General features: G+C 38.7%; 1 long non-coding RNA gene across 3 annotated transcripts in view; it reads right to left on the bottom strand.

Moving 5' to 3' along the window:
- Positions 1-6,053: 6,053 nt before the first annotated feature.
- The window catches only part of LOC103788644 (uncharacterized), a 469,911-nt gene continuing 454,911 nt past the window's right edge, over positions 6,054-21,053 (bottom strand). For all 3 annotated transcript variants that reach the window (XR_013528146.1, XR_013528147.1, XR_013528145.1), the window contains one exon: positions 6,054-19,788. This is a non-coding gene — a long non-coding RNA (uncharacterized LOC103788644). The remainder of the gene's footprint in view (positions 19,789-21,053) is intronic.

Below are 21,053 nucleotides of genomic sequence, written 5' to 3'. Positions count from 1 at the left end.
TGTGAGAAAGATCAGATTCAGTCTTGGAAATAAACTCAATGTCTTTACACATTCAAATATGTGTTTAACTTGGACTTCACTGTGTTACTCATGTTTTATGTTTTGCTTTTATATTTTATTTTGTTATATACATTTTAAATACTTTAATACGTCTCCTAGAAAGTTATCTGGGTCAGAGAGATTGCAACAGAAACCTGGCGACCATAAACTATGAAAAAGTGAGAAAGATGACCTGTGAACATTAAACCTGGAAACAAAATTTAAAGCCTTATAAATATACAAGTATATAGCTTTTCCCTATGCTTAGTGAGATTGGGTGTGAGATTGGGTCAGACAACATTTGTGAGTTGTTTTGCTGATAGAAAAATTGGTGAAATGAGTTAAAAATTACATAATCAATTCCTTATTTAGAACATAAAGAAGGAAGGATATTATTTATATTAGTAGAAAACTTTTCCCCCTTATTTATGAAAGAAATGAATGAAGATGAAACTGTAGCCTTTGGGGTCCCTGCAGACCTTGGTAAATCCCTGGCCCCTGCTCGCTGCAGAGGGGCAAGTTCAACAGGAGTGATCACAGGTTACTGATCAAAGTAAGAGAACCTGTCACAGATTTTATCATTCGATGCCAGGAGGATGACTCACCACCGGGCAAGCCACTTTTTTTGGAAAAAAAATCAGCATTTTCCCCGGCAGCAGCAGCAGTAGGAGCATCTAGCCAGAGGCCGTTGACTTGCTCTGACCTGGGCACATGTTCTATAATCTGCTTTTCCCTCACCCTAATTTTTTGGAACTATCTCCTCTCATGGTGACTTTACACAGTGTCCACGGAAGCAGACATTTTGTTTCTCATGTCCCACTCTCTTGGTCACAGGATAACTTGAATTGGACAAATGATGCAAGCTGGGGCAATTGGTTGCTTCTCAAGGAATTCTCAATCTAAAAAGAAAAAGAGAGCTCAGTCTTGTCTGCACAGTTAATACAGGCCTTGAAAAGTATGTTAGTAGATGCGTCTAGGTCTACATGCACGATCAGATGTAGAGTTTTCAGAAGACGTGCTGTGGACATTATAAGACTAGGGCTGGTGGAGCCTGGGCTGGTGGAGCCTGGGCTGGCTGCCCCTAGGCAAAACTGAGAAAACTGGGAAATTTGCCACGGATGGATCCCATTGTTCCATTCTGTATTACTCCCTCCCTCAACACTTCAATTGGCCTCTCATGTGTTAATGGAACACACAGGAAGGTTTTATCTTGGCAATAAGGAGATCATCCTCTTTCTATCACTTGCTGACCCCTGGGGTGCCAAACTGTCAACCTCCGATGGGGCAAAACGACAATGTGAAGCAAGAGACCCCAGTCAGACCAAGACTGGGCAGTGAGCTGAAGTAGGCAAGCCCCTTCTTTCCACCGTCCTGCTGCTTTAATAGTCCTGGGCAGCAAACAAGCTGGCTCAAGTTCTGTTGTTTTGTGTTCAGTCCAAGGAGACTGTCACTCTACCCATTGCTTGTACATCTGCTGTCCTTTCTTCCTAGTAATTTGTTCAGAGATTATAAATCACAAAAGAAAGAAGTAATGGAAACAGCTTCTTTCTTGATGTCAGGGCCCTGGTCATCTGGATGCTGCTTGGCTGCTGTTATAGGCATCTGTTGTTTATACCACCCAACCTCTTCTAGTAACAGAAGAGTGTTTTTTTTTCTCTTGAGGTATCGCCCTGACCTCACACTCACTTATCCTGTTTCAGGTGGAATTGACTCCCACTGGTTTGGGTGAGATGGTGACACAGATTGGGCCAATCAGAACATTACGATCTTCTCATTGTTGCGATTGGTTGAAGACTGGTCATATGACTCATTTAGGGTTTGTGAGATCCAATCATTTCATAGTGCTGGGACTCCTGGAAAAGATGGTTTCCCTTCTCTGGGACTTTTGGCAATAAGGGATAGGTTGGCCTAGACTTCTAGGCATCATCTCCTGGAGCCTGAAAGTGAAGTCAATAATTTGGAAAGACAAAACTGAGAAATAAAGAGAAACTCAGCCTTGATGACATGTTCTGAGCTCCTGAATCCAGTTATGCCTGAGAGCCTCCTGTGTTAGTCATTCGCACACTACTAATAGAGACTGGGTAATTTATAAAGGAAAGAGGTTTAATTGACTCACAATTCAACATGGCTGGGAGGCCTCAGGAAACTTACAGTCATGGTGGAAGGTCAAGCAAACACTTCCTTCGTCACATGGTGGCAGCAAAAAGTGCTGAGTAAAGGGGGAAATGCCCTTTATAAAACAATCAGATCTCGTGAGAACTGTCACTATCACAAGAACAGCCTGAGGGTAACCAGCCCCATGATTAAATTACCTCACACCAGGTCCCTCTCACTACATGTGGGGATTATGGGAACCACAATTCGAGGTGAGATTTGGGTGGGGACACAGAGCCAAACCATAACACCGACTCTACTGGATTTGAATAATATAAATCAATAGAAGTTTTTCGTTCTTGAGCCACTTGGAGGGCTGGATTTTTTTTTTAATATCTCTTTGAAAGATTTCTTGGCCAGGTGTGGTGGCTCACACTTGTAACCCCAGCACTTTGGGAGGGCGAGGTGGGCAGATCATGAGGTTAAGAGATCGAGACCATCCAGGTCAACATGGTGAAAATCTCATCTCTACTAAAATACAAAAATTTGCTGGGCGTGTTAGCATGTGCCTGTAGTCCTAGCTACTCGGGAGGCTGAGGCAGGAGAATTGCTTGAACCTGGGAGGCAGAATTTGCAGTGAGCCAAGATCACATCATTGCACTCCAGCCTGGCAACAGAGTGAGACTCTGTATCAAAAAAAAAAAAAAAAAAAAAAAAGATTTCTTATTGCCAAGTCACCATTCTTCTGTGATTTTGGTTTAATCACTATAGCCAGGAGACCATGATGCTCTAATTGACCAAGTCAGATTTTGTGACTTCTGTGGGCCCTTCTAATTCAACTCTTCAAAGTCTGCAAACAGATTGACTTTCAAGTTTAACAAGAATCCATCTTAACAACGCAAGGTAAGTCATACAATCTAAAGTGGCTACACAATCTGGAAGAGTCACATGTATTTAACATGTTGTAAGTGCAGATGTCCGTGAATGAGATCTCATTCTGATGAAGCTGTTCATTTCTTTGTTGATACTTAGGAAATACTAAGTGATCATTTTTAACTTTTAGGGACTACAAATTCAGTGTAATAATATTATTAATAACTATCTCCTGTTCCTCCTTTCTTCTGTAGCCTACAGTAAGAAAAAAACACCCGGCACAGTGTCCTACTCACACTAAATGTCCTTTTCAAAAATAACATTTTGCTGAGAAGTGGTGGGGGGGACTCCTAAATTGAAGGCAATTTAAGCTGCAAAATTTCACCAGATAATGGAGTATTCTAAATTGAATATGGTGGTGAAGGGCAGCAAACTGTATAAAAACTTACCTACAATTTCCAAGAAGATCAGAAATATTTTGGACCTTGTAAGACTTTGAACAGATTCATTTTTTATATAAGGAGTAAAAAATGTTGAAAGTCAGGCCTAATGAAAATCAATCTTTTTGTTCTATTATGCATTGATGAAAGAAGTTTCATGATCATTAGAGTGATTGAAGTCTGAATTCTTTTTAATGAATATTACATTCCTACCCATTAAGAGGAGGCTCTGCAGCAAGCCAGACTCGAACCCAGTTTTCACTCCCTGTAGTGTTTCCATCAGGGGTTCTGGGAGCCAACTCCTCTGAGCCTGCCTGCTGTGGAAGAAGGGTGTTTCACTAGCGAAATGTAATGTCAGGCAAAATAAAAGCAAGAAACAGCTTTAGATTCAGATAGACATGCTGAAAGTGAACAAATAGGGCAAATTTTCTAAAACAAGGATGATCGGGACTTCAGTTAATTGGCAGAAGAGTCAAATTGGCACGGTGTGCTCTGCCATCTCATCTGTTCTCCACATGCATCAGTTTTGCACATAATTATCATCACCATCCTCTCAACCGCTTCCCTCCACATGTGTTGCCCATCTCGGTGAGCAACACCACTTTTTAATTTTATTTTCTTTGGTTTGGTTTTTGAGGCAGTGTCTCACTCTGTTATCCAGGCTGGAGTTCAGTGATCTCTGCTCACTGAAATATCCACCTCGCGGTTTCAAATGATTCTCCTGCCTCAGCTGCCCAAGTAGCTGGGATTACAGGTGCCCTCCACCATGCCTGGCTAATTTTTGTATTTTTAGTAGAAACAGGGTTTTGCCATGTTGGACAGGCTGGTCTCAAACTCCTGACCTCAAGTGATCCACCCAGCTTGGCTTCCCAAAATGTTGGGATTACAGGTGTGAGCCATTGCGTGGGGCCACCATTTTCTAACCAGCTGCTGAAGCCAACAACCTGGTCTTTTCTATTGGTTCCACCTCTCTCACATTTAACTCTCAACTCTCACTGTACCTCCAAGATTCACCCAAATTGCTCCCAAATATACCTTGAATTTCCCCTTTATTTGCCATTTTGCTACTTTCCTGGCTCAGGGAATTAGTCATAGATGACTTTCACAGTTTTGTATAATCTTTGAGTGACTTTTTACTTTATCAATTTTATTACAGAGCAATGCAAACTCACTATTAAAAACACAAGAAAATGATAAAGAATAGCTATAATTCCATCTACATTTCAGTTCCTTATTAAAAAGGAATTAGAAATCAGAGTACAAAAAGAAAACAAAACTGCTTAAAGTTACATCAGGTTTTGCAAAACCATCTCATGAAATTCCAAAATTAAAAATCTTGGGGATATTTATTTTCAACCAGAGTTATTTCAGTAATTATCAAGCATCACCTTACAGAGTACTTAGCATATTTCAAGTACGTAGTATTTTGTTCAACTGAAACTCAAATGATGAGTTTTATGTTTTCATTGAAAGTGAATGTGTGATGGGAGAGAATGTATCTGTGGATCCTCAAAGGTCAGAGGACACCAATTATGAGGGTTAGCAACTACTTCCAACTTTTGTGGGGTTCCAATGAAGAGTATAATGGAGGTCTGGATAATATAAGTCTAAATATTTTGAAGTTTTGAATCAAGTTAACAAACTTAAACACATTGTATTATCTTCATCTCTCGGCAAATCTACCTCTATCATGACTCCAAAGTGTTCTTGGATTTTCAGATTTCTGCTCTAGAATATGATGGTGTTGGGCAAATGCACAGGTCCTTGCCTTGTCTCCCCACAGGGGTTGTGTCCTGTGTGCTGAGGCACCTTGTTTGCCCAGGGGTGGGCGGGCACACTGGAAGTACAGTCTGCCCATGGGAAGATGGCCCAAACAGGCCCACACACATCCTGGAAGTAGGTTTGATCATTAGTTTTGGTGTGGTTTTCACATATAATTTGACTTTTATCACTTTTCCCCCTCAAAAACACATACAACTTTATTTTTAATCAATTTATATGTGACTCTTTCACATTCAAATTCAAATGACTTAATTTTCCTGGAGGAAATTTTCATGATCTATAGTTTTCTACATTTCTATTATAGGATGAAACTGAAATCAATCAGTGATTCAGAGACATGTCCAGTGCCTCTTATGGAGTCTGTATCTGTTAGTGATTGCTGAGAAACAAACAGCACCAAAATCTAATGAATCAAATAATAACTGATTTTTTTTTCATGGTTTTGTAGGTTGGCTGTGAGATTCCACTGCTGATTTTGTCTGAGCTTGTACATGGGGTTGCATTCAGCGGGAGGGTGGACTGGGCTGATCTAATATGGCTCATTCCCATGCTTGGCTGTTGGTGCTGACCACCCACTAAGACACTGGTTCCCCTAAATTACCTCACAGCCTCCAGTAGGCTAGACCAGCTTCTTTAGTTGGCTGGTCAGGGCAGCATTCCAATAGCACAAAAGCAGAAGCTGCATCTCCAGAAACCCAGACTCTGATATTCCCATGACATCACTTCTGTCACATTCTATTTATTGGTTAAAGCAAGAAAGACATATCCATTACCTTGCTTACCTATCATTTGTTTGGTTAGACATTTGACATTTATCCTCTCAGTTATTTTGAAATATGTAATATGTTGTTATTGACTTTAGTCATCCTGTTGTGCAATGCATCTCAAAATCTATTGCCCTGTTTATCCAAAACTTTGTACTTTTTGATCAACAACTTTACATTCCCTCTCCCTCACTTCCCTGGCCTCTGGAAACCATCATTCTACTTTCTACTTCTAAGAATTCAACTTTGTTAGATTCCACATATAAGTGAGATCATGCAGTATTTGTCTTTCTGTGGCTGCCTTATTTTACTTAGCATAAGTCTTCTTTTTTTAAGGCTGAGTATTATTCCATTGCGTATATACACCACTCTTTCTTTATCATTTCATCTGTTGATGGACACTTAGGTTGTTTTCATATCTTGGCTACTGTGAAGGATGCTGCAATGAACATGGGAGTGCAGACACTCCTTCCCCATATTCATGTCAGTTTCTTTGGCTATATATTCTAAAATGGAATTACTGGATCATAGGATAGTTCTAGTTTTAATTATTTGAGGAGCCTCCATACTGTTTCCAAATGGCTGTACTAATTTACATTCCCACCAACAACATACAAGAGTTCCCTTTTCTCCATATCATCTTCAACACTACAATATTTCTTTTTAATCAAAGCCATTCTAACGAGTCTGAGGTGATATCTTATTGTACTTTTAATTTGCGGTTTCCTAATAATTAGTGATGCTGAGCTTTTTTTTTAATGTGCCTATTGTCCATTTTTATATCTTTTGAAGTATTTCTGTTCAGATTCTTTGCCAATGTTTTAATTTGGTTATTTTCTTGCTATTGAGTTGATTGACTTCTTTATATATTTTGGATATTGACCCCTTATCAGAAGTGTGGGTTGCAAATACATTCTCCCATTTTGTGGATTGTCTCTTCACTGTGTTGTTTTCTTTGCAGTGCCAAAGATTTTTAGTTTGATGCCATTTTGTCTATTTTTGCTTTGGTTTCCTGTGCTTTTGGGTCATGTCTAAAAATATTTGCTGCAACTCATGTCTTGAAGCTTTTCTGCCCTGTTTTCTTCTCACAGTTTTACAGTGTCAGATCTTATATTTAAGCCTGTAATTGATTTTGAGTTGATTTTGTATGTGGTGTAAGATAAGAATCTAATTTTATTTATTCCTCAAATACTCATTGCTCTCATGCTAAATGAGAGTTTAATATCCAAAATTAACTGTATGTTAGATTAGCCATTTTAATAAACATGCTAGCTTTTCTCTGTTCATCTCCCATTAGACAACCCTTCTCTGCCTTGTTTTGCTCTGCGTTCTAAGAGGCTGACTCCTTCAGACTGAGTTTTGCAGGTTTCCTCATCAGGAACTTCCTTCCAGTTGGTTTTGGCTTACCAGAGGCATTACCATATGCTTGCAGAGCTGGAGAAGAAAATGATCTGGTGATTGATTTCTTACCGCTTTGGCACCAAATCTAAGGCTTTCCATGATTACAGTGCCTGTGAAGTGGCTGTATTTTCTTCCCTTGACTTTGGCTAAGGGTTGGTGACAGCTTTCCACTTTTATTATTCTTTCTGTGCCTCACTATCCATTGTTTAAGCCCTTGTGCACCCACCCCACTTTTCTGAAAGCAGTCTCTTTATTTAGCCATCTAGAGTGAATTTAAGTATATATCCATAAAATAAGTGTATTAGTTGTCTCTTTGACTGCTTATTTGAAAAATGCATATATAGTGAATATGTTTTTAAAGGACTATTCCTAATGGCACTATTGGAATATGCTTGTGTTTCTTTCTGTATCTTGTAAAAGATGATATTTCATCCTTAATACCTAGTATATATCTAATCAAGGATAACATTCATCAGACCACAATAATAAGATTATCCAGTTCTTTATATTTCTTTCTTACTTTAAGTCCTTTTTCTGACTTTCATTCACAATGTCCTACTTTTTTCTCCACAGTATGTTATTTTATTGTCATCACCTACCTTTGATTTTATTTTCCTCATTCATTCCCAGATGTTTTATAGATCCATCTATGTGAGCTATTTTGTCAGTCTCTACAATAAAGGGACATAAAAAATGAAGCCCAGCTGAGAACATCTTAATAAACCAATAGCAATTTCAACTTCCACCAAAGAAAAAAACTGTTCCCCAAATCCTGCTTTTTTTTCAAATACAAGAGACTTTTTGGCGATTTTTTAGGATTCGAAATTCAAATATTTATTTCATGTGTCCAAATGCCAGAGTCCTTGTGCAGGTAAAATTTACATTAAATTTAATGGCATATTTGGTATAAAATATACTTGTCTGACATTTATGTGTGATGTGAGAGTAGTGTTGTGTCTGAAACTTTATTTCAGTTGCTGAGATTGCTTTATATCATTGGATTTTTGGATAATTTTGCTGCATTTCTGTAGCCACCATTGTGATTCTAGTTGAAAAATGTTCATTTTCCACTTTGTAAAGTAGATGCAATTGTACATGGTTCAATGCACACTACCTCTAACACTAGAGCTTTTTGTTAGTAACATTGCTTTTGTTTCCTTCTCTCGTTCATTTAATACTTCTTTTTTTTTTTTTTAGACTGAGTCTCCCTCTGTCACCCAGGCTGGAGTGCTGTGGCATGATCACGGCTCACTGGAACTTCCACCTGGGTTCAAGCAATTCTCATGCCTCAGCCTCCTGAGTATTTGGAATTGCAGGCATGTGCCACCACACCCAGCTAACTTTTGTATTTTTAGTAGAGATGTGGTTTCACCATGTTGGCCAGGTCTTGAACTCCTGATCTCAAGTGATCCACTTGCCTCGGCCTCCCAAAGTGCTTGGGATTACAGGCATGAGTCACCGTGCCTGGCTAATGTGTTCTAGCTTTTTGACTTAAAATAGGCCACTATTTTTTAAAAAAAATTTCCTCTGCAATCCAGTCTGTCTCATTCAGTACCATTTTCACCTCAACTATTCAAAACTCTTTCCCTTTGGAAAATAAATACCCTCTTACTTATAAGTTGAAACCAGTTTTTCATAAGAGATATATTTTAGGCTAGAGAATATTGTTGTTGGAGTCGCCTGGATCATAAAACCCAATGGCACAGTGATGACATTGCTTTTCTGTGATGTGGTGCCTGCCTAAGTTCACCATCAGCCCTCCACAAATAGTCCACAGCGTTGATAGGTGGGATCTGACAGTCTACTCATTCTGTCCTTTCTACTTGTTTATGATCTAAGGTAGATGGCATAGGGAAAATTAATCTTTCTTTCCACTGGAGAGTAAGTAAAAGGCAGTATCATACTTGGTTAGTGGTGGTGGTGGGGTGGGGGTTCCTCTTTTCCTGTGACAGAAGGTGGAAGACTTCTAAATGTACCAGAAGGAGACAGACGCCAACTGTGAGAAGAAGGTAATAACTACATAAAGATCTTTTAGAATGAAATGTGTGCACGTTTGCGTGTGTTTAAGTTGTTATAATTTTAGTGCACTGGAGAATCTGGTATTTGTTTATAAGTGATTAGATTTACTCAATTTGGAAGGGATAGTATTATAAGCCTCATGGCCCTTCCTGTGGACTTTGTATACAATGGTTACATTTTTGAGTCAACATGGAAAACAAAAAAAAAAGAACACCAGTACTGAAACCTAAGAGTCCAAACTAGCGTAGGCTTGTGAATTTGGGCAAGTTTTATCTTGTCTAGTTCTTAGTGTTTTCATCTATAAAATGGAAATAACTACTTTGGACTTACTTAGCTCAGATGAGATATTATTATATGGCAAGTGTGCTTTGAAAATTGCTACACACTATACAGATTTATAGAATCCTTATTTCAGGGGGCACTGATGTCATAGCCACCACCATCACTAACACATTGATAATATTTAAATCTTTATCACTAACCCCAGTCTCCCACTTGACCTCAGACCCATATTTTCTTTTTTTTTTTTTTTTTGAGACGGAGTTTCGCTCTTGTTACCCAGGCTGGAGTGCAATGGCACCATCTCGGCTCACCGCAACCTCCGCCTCCTGGGTTCAGGCAATTCTCCTGCCTCAGCCTCCTGAGTAGCTGGGATTACAGGCACGCGCCACCATGCCCAGCTAATTTTTTGTATTTTTAGTAGAGATGGGGTTTCACCATGTTGACCAGGATGGTCTGGATCTCTTGACCTAGTGATCCACCTGCTTCGGCCTCCCAAAGTGCTGGGATTACAGGCGTGAGCCACTGCGCCTATCTTTCTGCTCTACAAATAGTTCTGCTTTACTCTTTTCCATCTTCATAGCTCATTAAATGAGTAAGATCCGTTTATCTGCCTCTATAACATTGCTTGGTTCTATTTGTTTCTCTCCATTATCATCTGTGTTCTAGGTTAGGGCTCTTGTCACTGTGGGAGAAACAAACAGTACATGTTTTAGAATGCATGTCTTGGAATTATGCATTGGTATTTTTCTTAAATAGGTCTACAGGGAGAAAACCAACAGAAACAGTCAATACTCTCCTACCAGCAAGTGAATTCATGCCTATTATGTATGTAGTGGAAAAGTTACAGAAATAAGTGAATGTTCAATTTTAGTGAATAAACTTGTTTTCTATAACAAATACAATCTAGGAAACACAACTTCCTATAACAAAAAATAGTGATCAAAAACATATGATCATAAATGTAAAGAAGCTTGCAGTAACCTTAAAATTAAGAATTACATTTCATAGGATAAAACAGTATCTTTCTGGTTAGAAAGCAAAATATTACAGGAAATCTTTGTCCCTCTTTCAGCTAACTGGGAAGTGTCTCAAGTTTATAACAATAATATATGAAGTACTATAGGTTTAACTTGTCAATATGCCTGACTAATTCTTTGTTCATCATTCTGTTTTGGAAATGAGCTTGCAAATATTTCTTAGCTTCGTCCATATTCTTATAATGGAGCATAGATATCCAGCCTCATGCTTTGCAGTCTCAAAGACTCTCATCCCAACAACTTTACCTCCTGTTGAGAGTTCTCATAAAATGTCATTCTGTTACGTGCTTTGTGGCTTCAACTGCAATTTTAATCAAGTTCAAATCAAAGTTTGGGTGGGTTTATGATTTTCTCTTTCTATATAGTCTTTTATTGGACTGTTTAAATTGCCTTTTTATTGGTTTTCTCATCTTTGGCTTCACCTTTCTCTAGTCCATTCTTCATATTGACACCTATGACCTTTGTAAAATGCAAATGTAATCAAGTCACTTTCATGTTCCAAACCCTTCAGTGGGGCTGGAAACCCTATAACATGCAAGCAAAAAACCTTGATATGGTGTACAAGTTCCTTTATGATATGGCCTCCTTTGTTCCACATTTGTCTAGTCTCTTTCCTGTCCCCTCTGACTCAGATATCTCATATTCCAGCCTTTTGGACTACTTGTAGTTACTCAGATATACCATATGGGTTTGTGTCTCCCTGTACCTTTACCTAACATTTCCTCTTCCATTACTTTCTTTTGCTCTTCCTACCCTGGTGAAATCCTGCTTCCTTCTTCCTCTATCTTCTTTTATCTCTTTCTTTGGCATTAAAAAAAATTTAATTCTGAAATAATTTCAGGCTTTAAAAAGTTATAAAATCGTAGAAAAATTTTCTGTACCCCCTTCAACTAGAGTTCCTTAGCTTTCTAGCTGCTGTTCAATTTTATTATATCATGCCAGATACGACAATAAAATTTATTCCAAGCATTTCCTCTCAAAGCAGCAAGGTAACACCATCTTCCAAATATTTTTGGTTAAATAAATGTCTCAAGAGGAGAAGTCTATTTTTCTTTCTATATTTACTGAAATTGAAGAGCTAGAGTTTTTCCCTTTGGGAAGGCAAGATAACCAAAGGTAACCAGATATTGGTTCCTTCTGACTTTCCTTGGCTTCAGAAATTTAAACTGCAGTGAATTTTGAATAATAGTTACTCATCAAGATGAATGAAGAAAATGACAGAGGTCTCTGCCACAGACATCATACCCCCTTGTCTTGTACTCTGATTACCTAAAGAAAGAGGGAGAAAAAGTGGACGGGGAACTTCCAGGAAGAACGTGGCTGTTATTAACTACAGGAAGTATTATTTTCTCCAAGACACACCTATTCCGGTTTTTAAGTTGGGGTCCAGCTACTCTTTCTTCTGTTTCTTTAAACTAAACTACATGTCACACTCTTTTTTAAATCATTACCTTATTTATCTGCCTCCACTGGACTCTGATTTCTTGGAAGAGAAGGGTCAAATAGTCATTTTTTTTTTTTTTTGGCAGCACTTATTAAAGTGCCTGGCAAAGAGAAGGAATTAATTATATTTGTTGACTGATTAACTGATTGATGAACTAAATTAATAAAGTGTAGCAGCAATTAACAAAGGTGTCTTGACGTTTGGAAAATGTCTTTAGAAGAGCTATTTCAGGATTAAAAGAAGACAAGATCTCTTATGACAACTCTTGGTAGGGTATGTTCTAGTTCTTTAAATCTTCTTGGCTGACATAGGTAATTATAAAACTTTTGAAGACCTACTGAGATGTTTTTGAATTCTGCAAAGTTACTGGCAAATGTAGCATTTGATAGACCACCTGTTTACACTCATGCATCCTGTGATATCCCCCCAGGTTCCTCCTGTCTGAACTCTGCTAACTGAATATAGACTCTACTGGCAGTCTATTCACCCTATAAAGGTTATGCCTCAGAATCCCTGGAGGAGCTTGTTAAAAATACCAACATCAGGGCTCTTGCTTATAGTGGGAAAGGGAAGGTCGTGGAAATTTCAATGTTTTTGCACTGCAAGCTTCTGATTCATTCTAAAAAGAAGAAAAAAATATCTTATGGCTGCTTGCATAGGCACCTCTGTGTTTATTTTCTCTAATCGATAAAACAAGGTGCTTTTCCAATGGAACTTTTTGATGTCTCTTTCCTTTAACTTTGTAAATTTCTCAGTAAGAGTGAAGTGTATCTCAATTTGTATTCAGTTCTCGTCTATTTGATCAATACTCTGTGCTACTGGCATCGGCTGTTGGTTTTACTCTAAGGCCATGGTCTTTGGAGACAAACCTATAAGAGTAAGAGAACAACTCATATGAAGAGTATGACTACTTTATTTCATCATCTGTAAGGTGCACAACTCTCATATCTTCAAATCTCTGAAACTGGGATGCATCTTTTAATTGATGGCATTTTATATTAACTCTCAAAGAGGCAGCAGTTGTGAAGTGATTGGCATGACCGGTACATGCATTCAAGATGTCAGCATCAAAACTTGTTGAATGGATGTCAACAGCTTGGAAGAAAATCCTAGAGACAGAAGTGGATTATGCTTTTTAACCACGAGAAACCAGTTGTTCAGATTGTTGGCACTCTTTTTAGAGTGAGTCAAAGAAGACTAACTATACATAATTGCAGAACGATGTTAAGAAGACCCAAAGTAAAGTTGGTTTTTGATATGATGAATTTTATAAAATATTATCAAAATCATTAGCACTTTTCATGGCACGGAGATTGTTTTTGTGTAGAAGCTGGATATTAGGGACTCAGTGAAAAAGTGATGAAGAGGCCGGGTGCGGTGGCTCACGCCTGTAATCCCAGCACTTTGGGAGGCCGAGGCGGGTGGATCACGAGGTCAAGAGATTGAGACCATCCTGGTCAACATGGTGAAACCCCGTCTCTACTAAAAATACAAAAAATTAGCTGGGCACGGTGGCGCATGCCTGTAATCCCAGCTACTCAGGAGGCTGAGGTGGGAGAATTGCCTGAACCCAGGAGGCGGAGGTTGTGGTGAGCCGAGATCGCTCCATTGCACTCCAGCCTGGGTAACAAGAGCGAAACTCCGTCTCAAAAAACAAAAAAAAGGGATGAAGATTCAGACTGAATTTTAGAGAAATTTCAGGAGTACCTTAACCAATTTATTTCTCTTACATTTTCCTTTTTATGTATGCACAAAAGTAATTTATGATAAAAATCCATGATTAATGAAGCCAAAACCGTTCTTCCAATAAATATAGTATAAAAATTCTAAGTGATAAGACAGTCTTAGGTTATAGTTTAATTGGCAGCATTTTTTTTTCTTTCTTTCTTAGTGGTTCCCAAATAATGAAATTTCTTCCCATTAATGGATAGGTAGATTCCGTGAAATGAAGTAATGAAATTGCTAGTGCCTACTGCTTGCTTCCTAAGGGCCAGACACTCTTCCAAGCATGCCACATGTATCAACTCATTTAGTTTTTGTGACACCCTGTGAGATAGGTGCTATTGCTGTTCTCATTTGACATAAAAGGAATGAAGTCACAGAGACGTGATTCTGACTTTTGACTATTTTCTAGATTTTTTTTTTCTTATTTTCCTCTATGTTGCTGAGTCCATGCATGTGGCTACTTTATACATTTTAAAACCAAGAGATTCTTCTCTGACACTCAGTTCCTCATCTGCAAAATGGGCATCATAACATTCATTTCATAGGACTGTGGTGAAGATTAAATTAGCTAATATATTTATATTATGTTATGTCACTTAGCACATCAAAAAGTTTAAGTAAGACAATTCCTTCCTTCCTTTCTTTTTTTTTTGATAAAGGGTCTGGCTCTGTCTCCCAGGCTGGAGTGCAGTGGTATGATCTCAGCTCACTACAACATTCACCTCCTGGGTTCAAGTTATTCTCCTGCCTCAGTCTCCTGAGTAGCTGGGGTTACAGGCACGTGCCACCATGCCTGGCTAATTTTTGTATTTTTAGTAGAGATGGAGTTTCATCATGTTGGCCAGGCTGGTCTCAAACTCCTGACCTCAGGTGATCTGCCCGCCTCAGCCTACCAAAGTGCAGGTATTACAGGCATGAGCCACTGCACCCAGGCTGAATTCTCTTTCTTTTACTAATGAAAATATTCATATAGTAGTCACTGTTGGTTGTCTACACAGCTTTTCTCATATGCCGTAAAAGGATCTTTATTTTGTTCACATATCTCACACTTCCACCAAGTAGCCCATGTGTCTCAGGGTAACCTAACCAATCAGAACTCTAGAAGTGACATTTGATTATTTTAATCTTCATTGTACTATTCTCCTTTATAATGATGGGTTTAGGAACACATGGCTAAGCCAGTCAGATCATGACATTTCCCTAACAACAAGGAAATGGCATGGACATTTGACTCAATGGGGTATAAAGATAAGTTGGTGGGTACTTCTGGAAAACGATGCAGGTATAGGAAAATATATGTGTTTCCACATTGTGAAGCCCAGCACTGCAACAGCCATTTAGCTACCCGCCTGAGGATGGAGTGGCTCTACAGTAAGAAACAGATCTAAAACAGCTACAGTAAAACAGACAACTGGGGCTACCAGGGCAAGTCAACTGCAAAACACACCATAATTTTGCATTCCCAGTTGTTAAATTGAGTCAATTATTTATTGTTTAGGATAACTTGAATTGAGATTTTTGTTATGTGTAGCGAAAAGTATCCTAGAATCCCAGCGGAACAAATATGTCTCATTACTTTGGTTGTGTTTGTTCCAGGCCCTGCACTCTGCACTTGGTGTCTGTTGTATGCATCCTTACATCACTGTCTTCATTTTAGAGTAAGAAACTGGAGCACAGACAAGGAGCGAACTCAGAATGTTCTTTTCTTTTTGCTTCACAATCAGTGATCTTAACCACTGTATTCTTCTTAACCCGACATTTGGTACAATTTTTTTTTTTAAATCTGTTTTTTTAAGGTTAATTTTTACTCCTATTTTACAAATAATGCATGGTCATTATAGAAAAAAGTAGAACATATAGAAGCAAAACTGAATATTAAAACAATGTAGATTTACACTTTCTTGAAATAACTCTTGGTAACATTTGGTACATAACTTTTATTTTTCAATTATTTTTTAGACTGGGGGTATATGTGTAGGTTTGTTACAAAGGTATAACATGTAATGGTGTGGTTTGGAGTATGACTAATCCTGTCATCCATGTAGTGAGCAGCCCTTGCCCCTCCTTCTCTCCCTCCTCTAGGAGGCCCCAGTGTCTATTGTCCTTGTCTTTATGTCCATGTGTACCCAGTGTTTAGCTCCCAATCGTGAGAACATATGGGATTTATTTTTCTGTTTCTGCATTTATTTGCTTAGGATAATGGCCTCCGGCTGCATCCATGTTGCTGCAAAGACTATGATTTCATTCTTTTTTATGGCTGCATAGTACGCCATGGTATAGATGCATTACATTTTTTACATCTAATCCACCATTGTTGGGCACCTGGGTTGATTCCATAGTTTTGCTGTTGTGAATAGTGTTGCAGTGAACACAGGGGTACACGCATCCTCTTGCTAGGATAATTTCTTTTCCTTTGGGTTTATACCCAGTAATGGGATTGCTGGGTCAAATGGTAGTTCAATACTTAGTACTTTGAGAAATCTACAAACTGTTCCCCACAGTGACTGGACTAATTTACTGCTAAAATTTTGTTCATGGTGTTCTCTTTAGTGTAAAAAATATCTACCTTAGTAGAAACTGTTTCCACCTTAATATTTAATCTGGTTTCATTTTATCTACCTTAATATACTCCTTCAAAGTCATTTTTTTTAAACTGCAGTCATCTGCAGCTTATTGTTGGTGAAAGTGATATCATGGGTGACAAACTCAAATTCATTCTGTACTCACTCAGGAAGGTAATGAGTGAAAGGATCAGGGAATAGGAGAAAAACCCTAAAGCACAGGCATGGTGATAGATGTTGAGGACACAGTGGATGTATTAGTCTGCCAAGGCTGCCATGACAAAATACCACAGACTGGGGAGCTTCAATAGAAATATGACAGTTCTGGAAGTCAGAAGCCCAAGATCAAAGTGTGGGCAGGTTTGGTTTTTCCTGCAGCCCCTCTCCTTGGCTTGCAGCTGGCTGTCTTCTCACTATGTTCTCCCATGACTTTCTCTGTGTGCGAGCACCCTTACTGTCTCTTCCTCCTTTTTTTGTGAGGGCATTAGTCAGATTGTATTATGCCCCTACCCTAATGGCCTCATCTAACCTTAATTGCCTCTTTAAAATCTCCATTTCCAAATACAGTTATGTTGGGGTTAGGACTTCAACATATGAATTTTGGAGGAATGCAATTCCGTCTCTAACAAAGGGAAATAGCGGGGCTTTGGTGATCTGGAGAATGAGCATCCTCTTGTCCTTTTGAAGGGGACCCTCCACTATTTGGCCCCCATAAATTACTGCCACAAGGAAGGAGGACTTGGCCTTGTCAGGTCTGCCTTTTCAGTTCACACTTGGAATACAAATTTTTAAGTAAAATCTTCCAATTTCAAAAATTGTCACCTAATAATAAAAATATGTGTCTGTGAAGTCTGGATTAAATAGGCAGTAATTGCCAATTCACAACAATGGCTTGGTTCATCATTATTTTCTGCTTTTCTCAAGCTCTCTCTCCTCCTCTAGGTACTATTTCACTGCAAATTGTCACAGAATGTTGGAGCTGGACTCAGGTAGCAGCCCAGCCTCAGTCAGACATGGGTCAGAAGTCATTTAGCTGTCATTAGTTATCTTCTGAGTCCCTGAGATAGAATAAGTCAAATTTTGAGAAGTCAGCTATTCTTCAATAGACTTATAAACTGTAATTGGTTCCACTAAGATAGAAACATATAGTTATATTTAAAGAATCAATAGTCTCAGTCAATTATTAAAGTAGGTCAATAGCTACTGAGTGTCCAAAGACTAATACCATGTATGCAGTGATCCATACCTTGCTTTAATTATAATTGGTCTAGGTCTTTAAAACACAGAGTACTGTCTAGATGAAGAATGTGATGACTCCCTAATGATGAAAAGTAATGTGTATGTACACTGACAGCAAGAAAGAACCAAATGATTAAAAGAGAAAAAATATAGCTGATCACAGAAAATGTACTTTCAAAGAATTTTAAGGTTGAGAAGGTATTTCTTTCTTTTTATCTCAGTTTAGTGGTCTTGGCTTAGTCCCAGTGCCTCAGGGTTTTCAGGTACCAGAAATTCAACCAGCTGGGTGGTTAGAGAGAACAGTCTAGAAGATCGAACAAAAGGCAGCTGGCGGTTGTCCAGATAAGGATATTGATCATGATAACGTGAAGGATAAGAGTAGACAATTTGAAAAGAAGTGAATGTCATGTAACAGGACCTACTAGAATAATGTAGAGTTCAGTACTCTGCTTAACAGAGAGGACTGATGGAGAAAAGCCTTAGTGTGGGAGAAACTATGGTATAAGAAGTGTAGTCAGGACTAGAGAACCGGCCTGTTTTACTTTTGGTTTTGGTTTTGTTTGAACTGGACCTCCAGCAGAGAAAAAAAAGCACTAGGAAGTTTGACTTGATGCCTAGACAAGACTAGGACAAGAGCTTGGGAGAAGGATCTGATCTTGTGGATGGAAGGAAAGGAGGCTAAGCAGTCTTCAGGAAAAGCAGGCAGAAACCAGACTCATTGGATGCCAAGTGCAAAATAGAACCTGTATCATGACCATGACTAAAAGACATTACGCCACTGAAACAGAAATGAGTAGCTCCAAAGGGACATCTCTTCTCCATTGTGGCAGAAATAATGATCCTTCCCAAATATTCCAGTTACTTTCCCACACTTCCCAGATTCCTTTTAATTAGATAGAATCATGTGACTCCTTTTGGTCATTGAAATGAGAGCAGAAAATGGCATGTCTCTCTCCCAAGAGGAGGCAGTGAAAAGTGCATGCACTTTCCCCCTTGTAGTGGATGCTATTTCATGCTGCCCAGACCTGCTCTTCAGGACTGAGCCTCTGATTCCTCCCATTGGTGACAGCTCTCAGCTTAGTTGCTCTCCTGGAATTATCCTCAGTAGACAGACACACTTTACTCAAGGTTATAACCTCTCTCTGGGGTCAAGCCAATCAAAGGACTGGTTGATAAGGGATAATAAAGGCCCAGTCCCTTGCCTTAAGGTGAGACACCTGTGGAGAACCATTTTTAACTCCAGCACTCCCTGTTGGGTTGGCCGAGACCTTTGTTGTTACTAGTAATAACAGTTCAACAGTTGTCTGCTCAGTCATTTTTGCTCTCTCCCTGGCAGATGTCAATCAGAGTTCCCTCTCTAAAAACTTTTCTGCACAGAAATCTTTATCTTGACCTGTTTTCTAGTGAGCCTGACCCAAGACACCTTCCTTCTGCTGATGTTTAGATCATTAGCTGTGAGATGGCAAAGAATGTTAAAATCTGGATCTGTGAGTAGAACAGAGGGCTTGTGGACCTGCAGTAGACATGCCACATGAATAAGCAATAAGCCTTTATTGTACTAAGCCACTGAGATAATTTGCCACTAACGCCTAACCTAGCCTATCTTGACTAATAATTACACTCACTGTGTCACCCATGTCCTTGATCCCCCTGGTGGCCTCCTCCTGCCAGTAGCATCTGACCAGTTGATTTCAGGCTACTTTCAAGATAGCCTTACTGAGCTTTGCCACACCAAGATAAGCGCACAGAGATCAAGCAATAGAGCCCTTATATATTCAGGGCTAAAACTTGAAATAATTATGACTATAATTTTCTGAGAGTAACGTAATGGATCTATTTAATAGAAGAGACCTCTTCAGGCAAATGAAGTACAACAAGGCTCCTTTTTTTCTGTTCCAGACTGTGTTATTCTCCCAAAGCAATTGAGGTGGGAGGACAAATGAAGAGGAGAGGAATAAAGAAATTGGCCTCTTACCGTCTTATACTTGTGGAATTTCTTTCCCAAGTCATCCACGAGGAGAGGACTGGTACAGCATTAGGAGAGGAGACCTTTTCTTCAAGTTTTGTAGTGGGACTAAATAGGTGTTCCTGAGCAGTACATGCAGGATATTATGACTTTAAGTATACAATTTGATGCTTTTATCATATGAAAGAAGAAGTTAGTAAAACTTACAGTTTTATTAGAGTGTTCCAGAAAGATGCAACCATCCCTCTTTTACCCCAGTAGTTACCTCCTAATCTTCATTGTACAGTCCCTTGGTCAAGAAAGGCTGTATTCTCTGAGAAATTCCACGTCTTCCCCTTAGGAAGCACCACTTTTACAGGCAGAAGTCTTGGCTCTTTGGGTCTTTTAGTGTTTAACAAACCCCTGTACTTCTGTGTTTTTATAGGTGTGAATTGTCACTCTAAAGGAAGTGGGTGGGGAAGCTCAAACCCTTTAGTAGATCCAGTATTTCCAGTACAGTGTCTCTGCTAAGGACTTGTAACTGGTTTCTACATGAGCTACTGACATCAAGGACATTTTGCCTTAAGGAGTAATGAAAAAGTTACAGTCCTCATGTCAATGGAATTTTAACTCTATTCCTTGCAAAATAATAACCTTGCAATTATTGAGTTAAGTAGTGTTTGACTTATCTTCTTTCTGATGACATTATAAAGGTTTGTATTAATGCCTCTGAGGTATGTGAAACAAGCAATAACAAACCCAAAGAGATTGATTTTTTTTTAATGTTCAAATCCTTCCTTTGATGAAGTTTAGGGAATTAATTCTGTTTCTGAAACAGATAGGCACATAACAGAGAAAAAGAAATGGCTTTGCCTGCAAAATCTTTATTTTTCCCTTGGCTCTTTAGCAAGTTTAGAAAAAACTGTAACTTCTATTTATTGAGCAGCTGCTATATGCCAGGAAGTTTATATACTACCCTCCATTATTAAATACTTATAACAACTTTGTCTTTAAGGTGGGAAAAACTAAATATTAGATTTCTTAAGATCATACCATTATTCATTACCATTATTACTCAGCATAGTGAGCATTTATACTCGATCTCTTTCCTGACCTCCTACCCAACAATTCTCACCATTATACCCATTTTGTCTCTCCATAACGAATAAAAAATTGCAGAAATTACTCATAGAGATTTCATTGTCAATGTCTACCCTAAATGGAATTCGAAGTTATTTCTAAACATGAGAATATACCATTATAACTATTCAACTCTGAAGCAACTCACTCTAAAACAATCTTAGAATGTTATGGGACAGAAGAATTGCACAGTAAGGGATACAGAGAAAAATACAAGAGCCCTGCCTAGACAAGTATTATCAACAGCATAATACTTTTCCCTTACTAT

Source organism: Callithrix jacchus, chromosome 16 (assembly GCF_049354715.1).
Source record: "Callithrix jacchus isolate 240 chromosome 16, calJac240_pri, whole genome shotgun sequence".
Taxonomy (NCBI): domain Eukaryota; kingdom Metazoa; phylum Chordata; class Mammalia; order Primates; family Cebidae; genus Callithrix; species Callithrix jacchus.
Note: the sequence above shows the minus strand (reverse complement) of the source record. Positions and strands in the feature narration are given on the sequence as shown.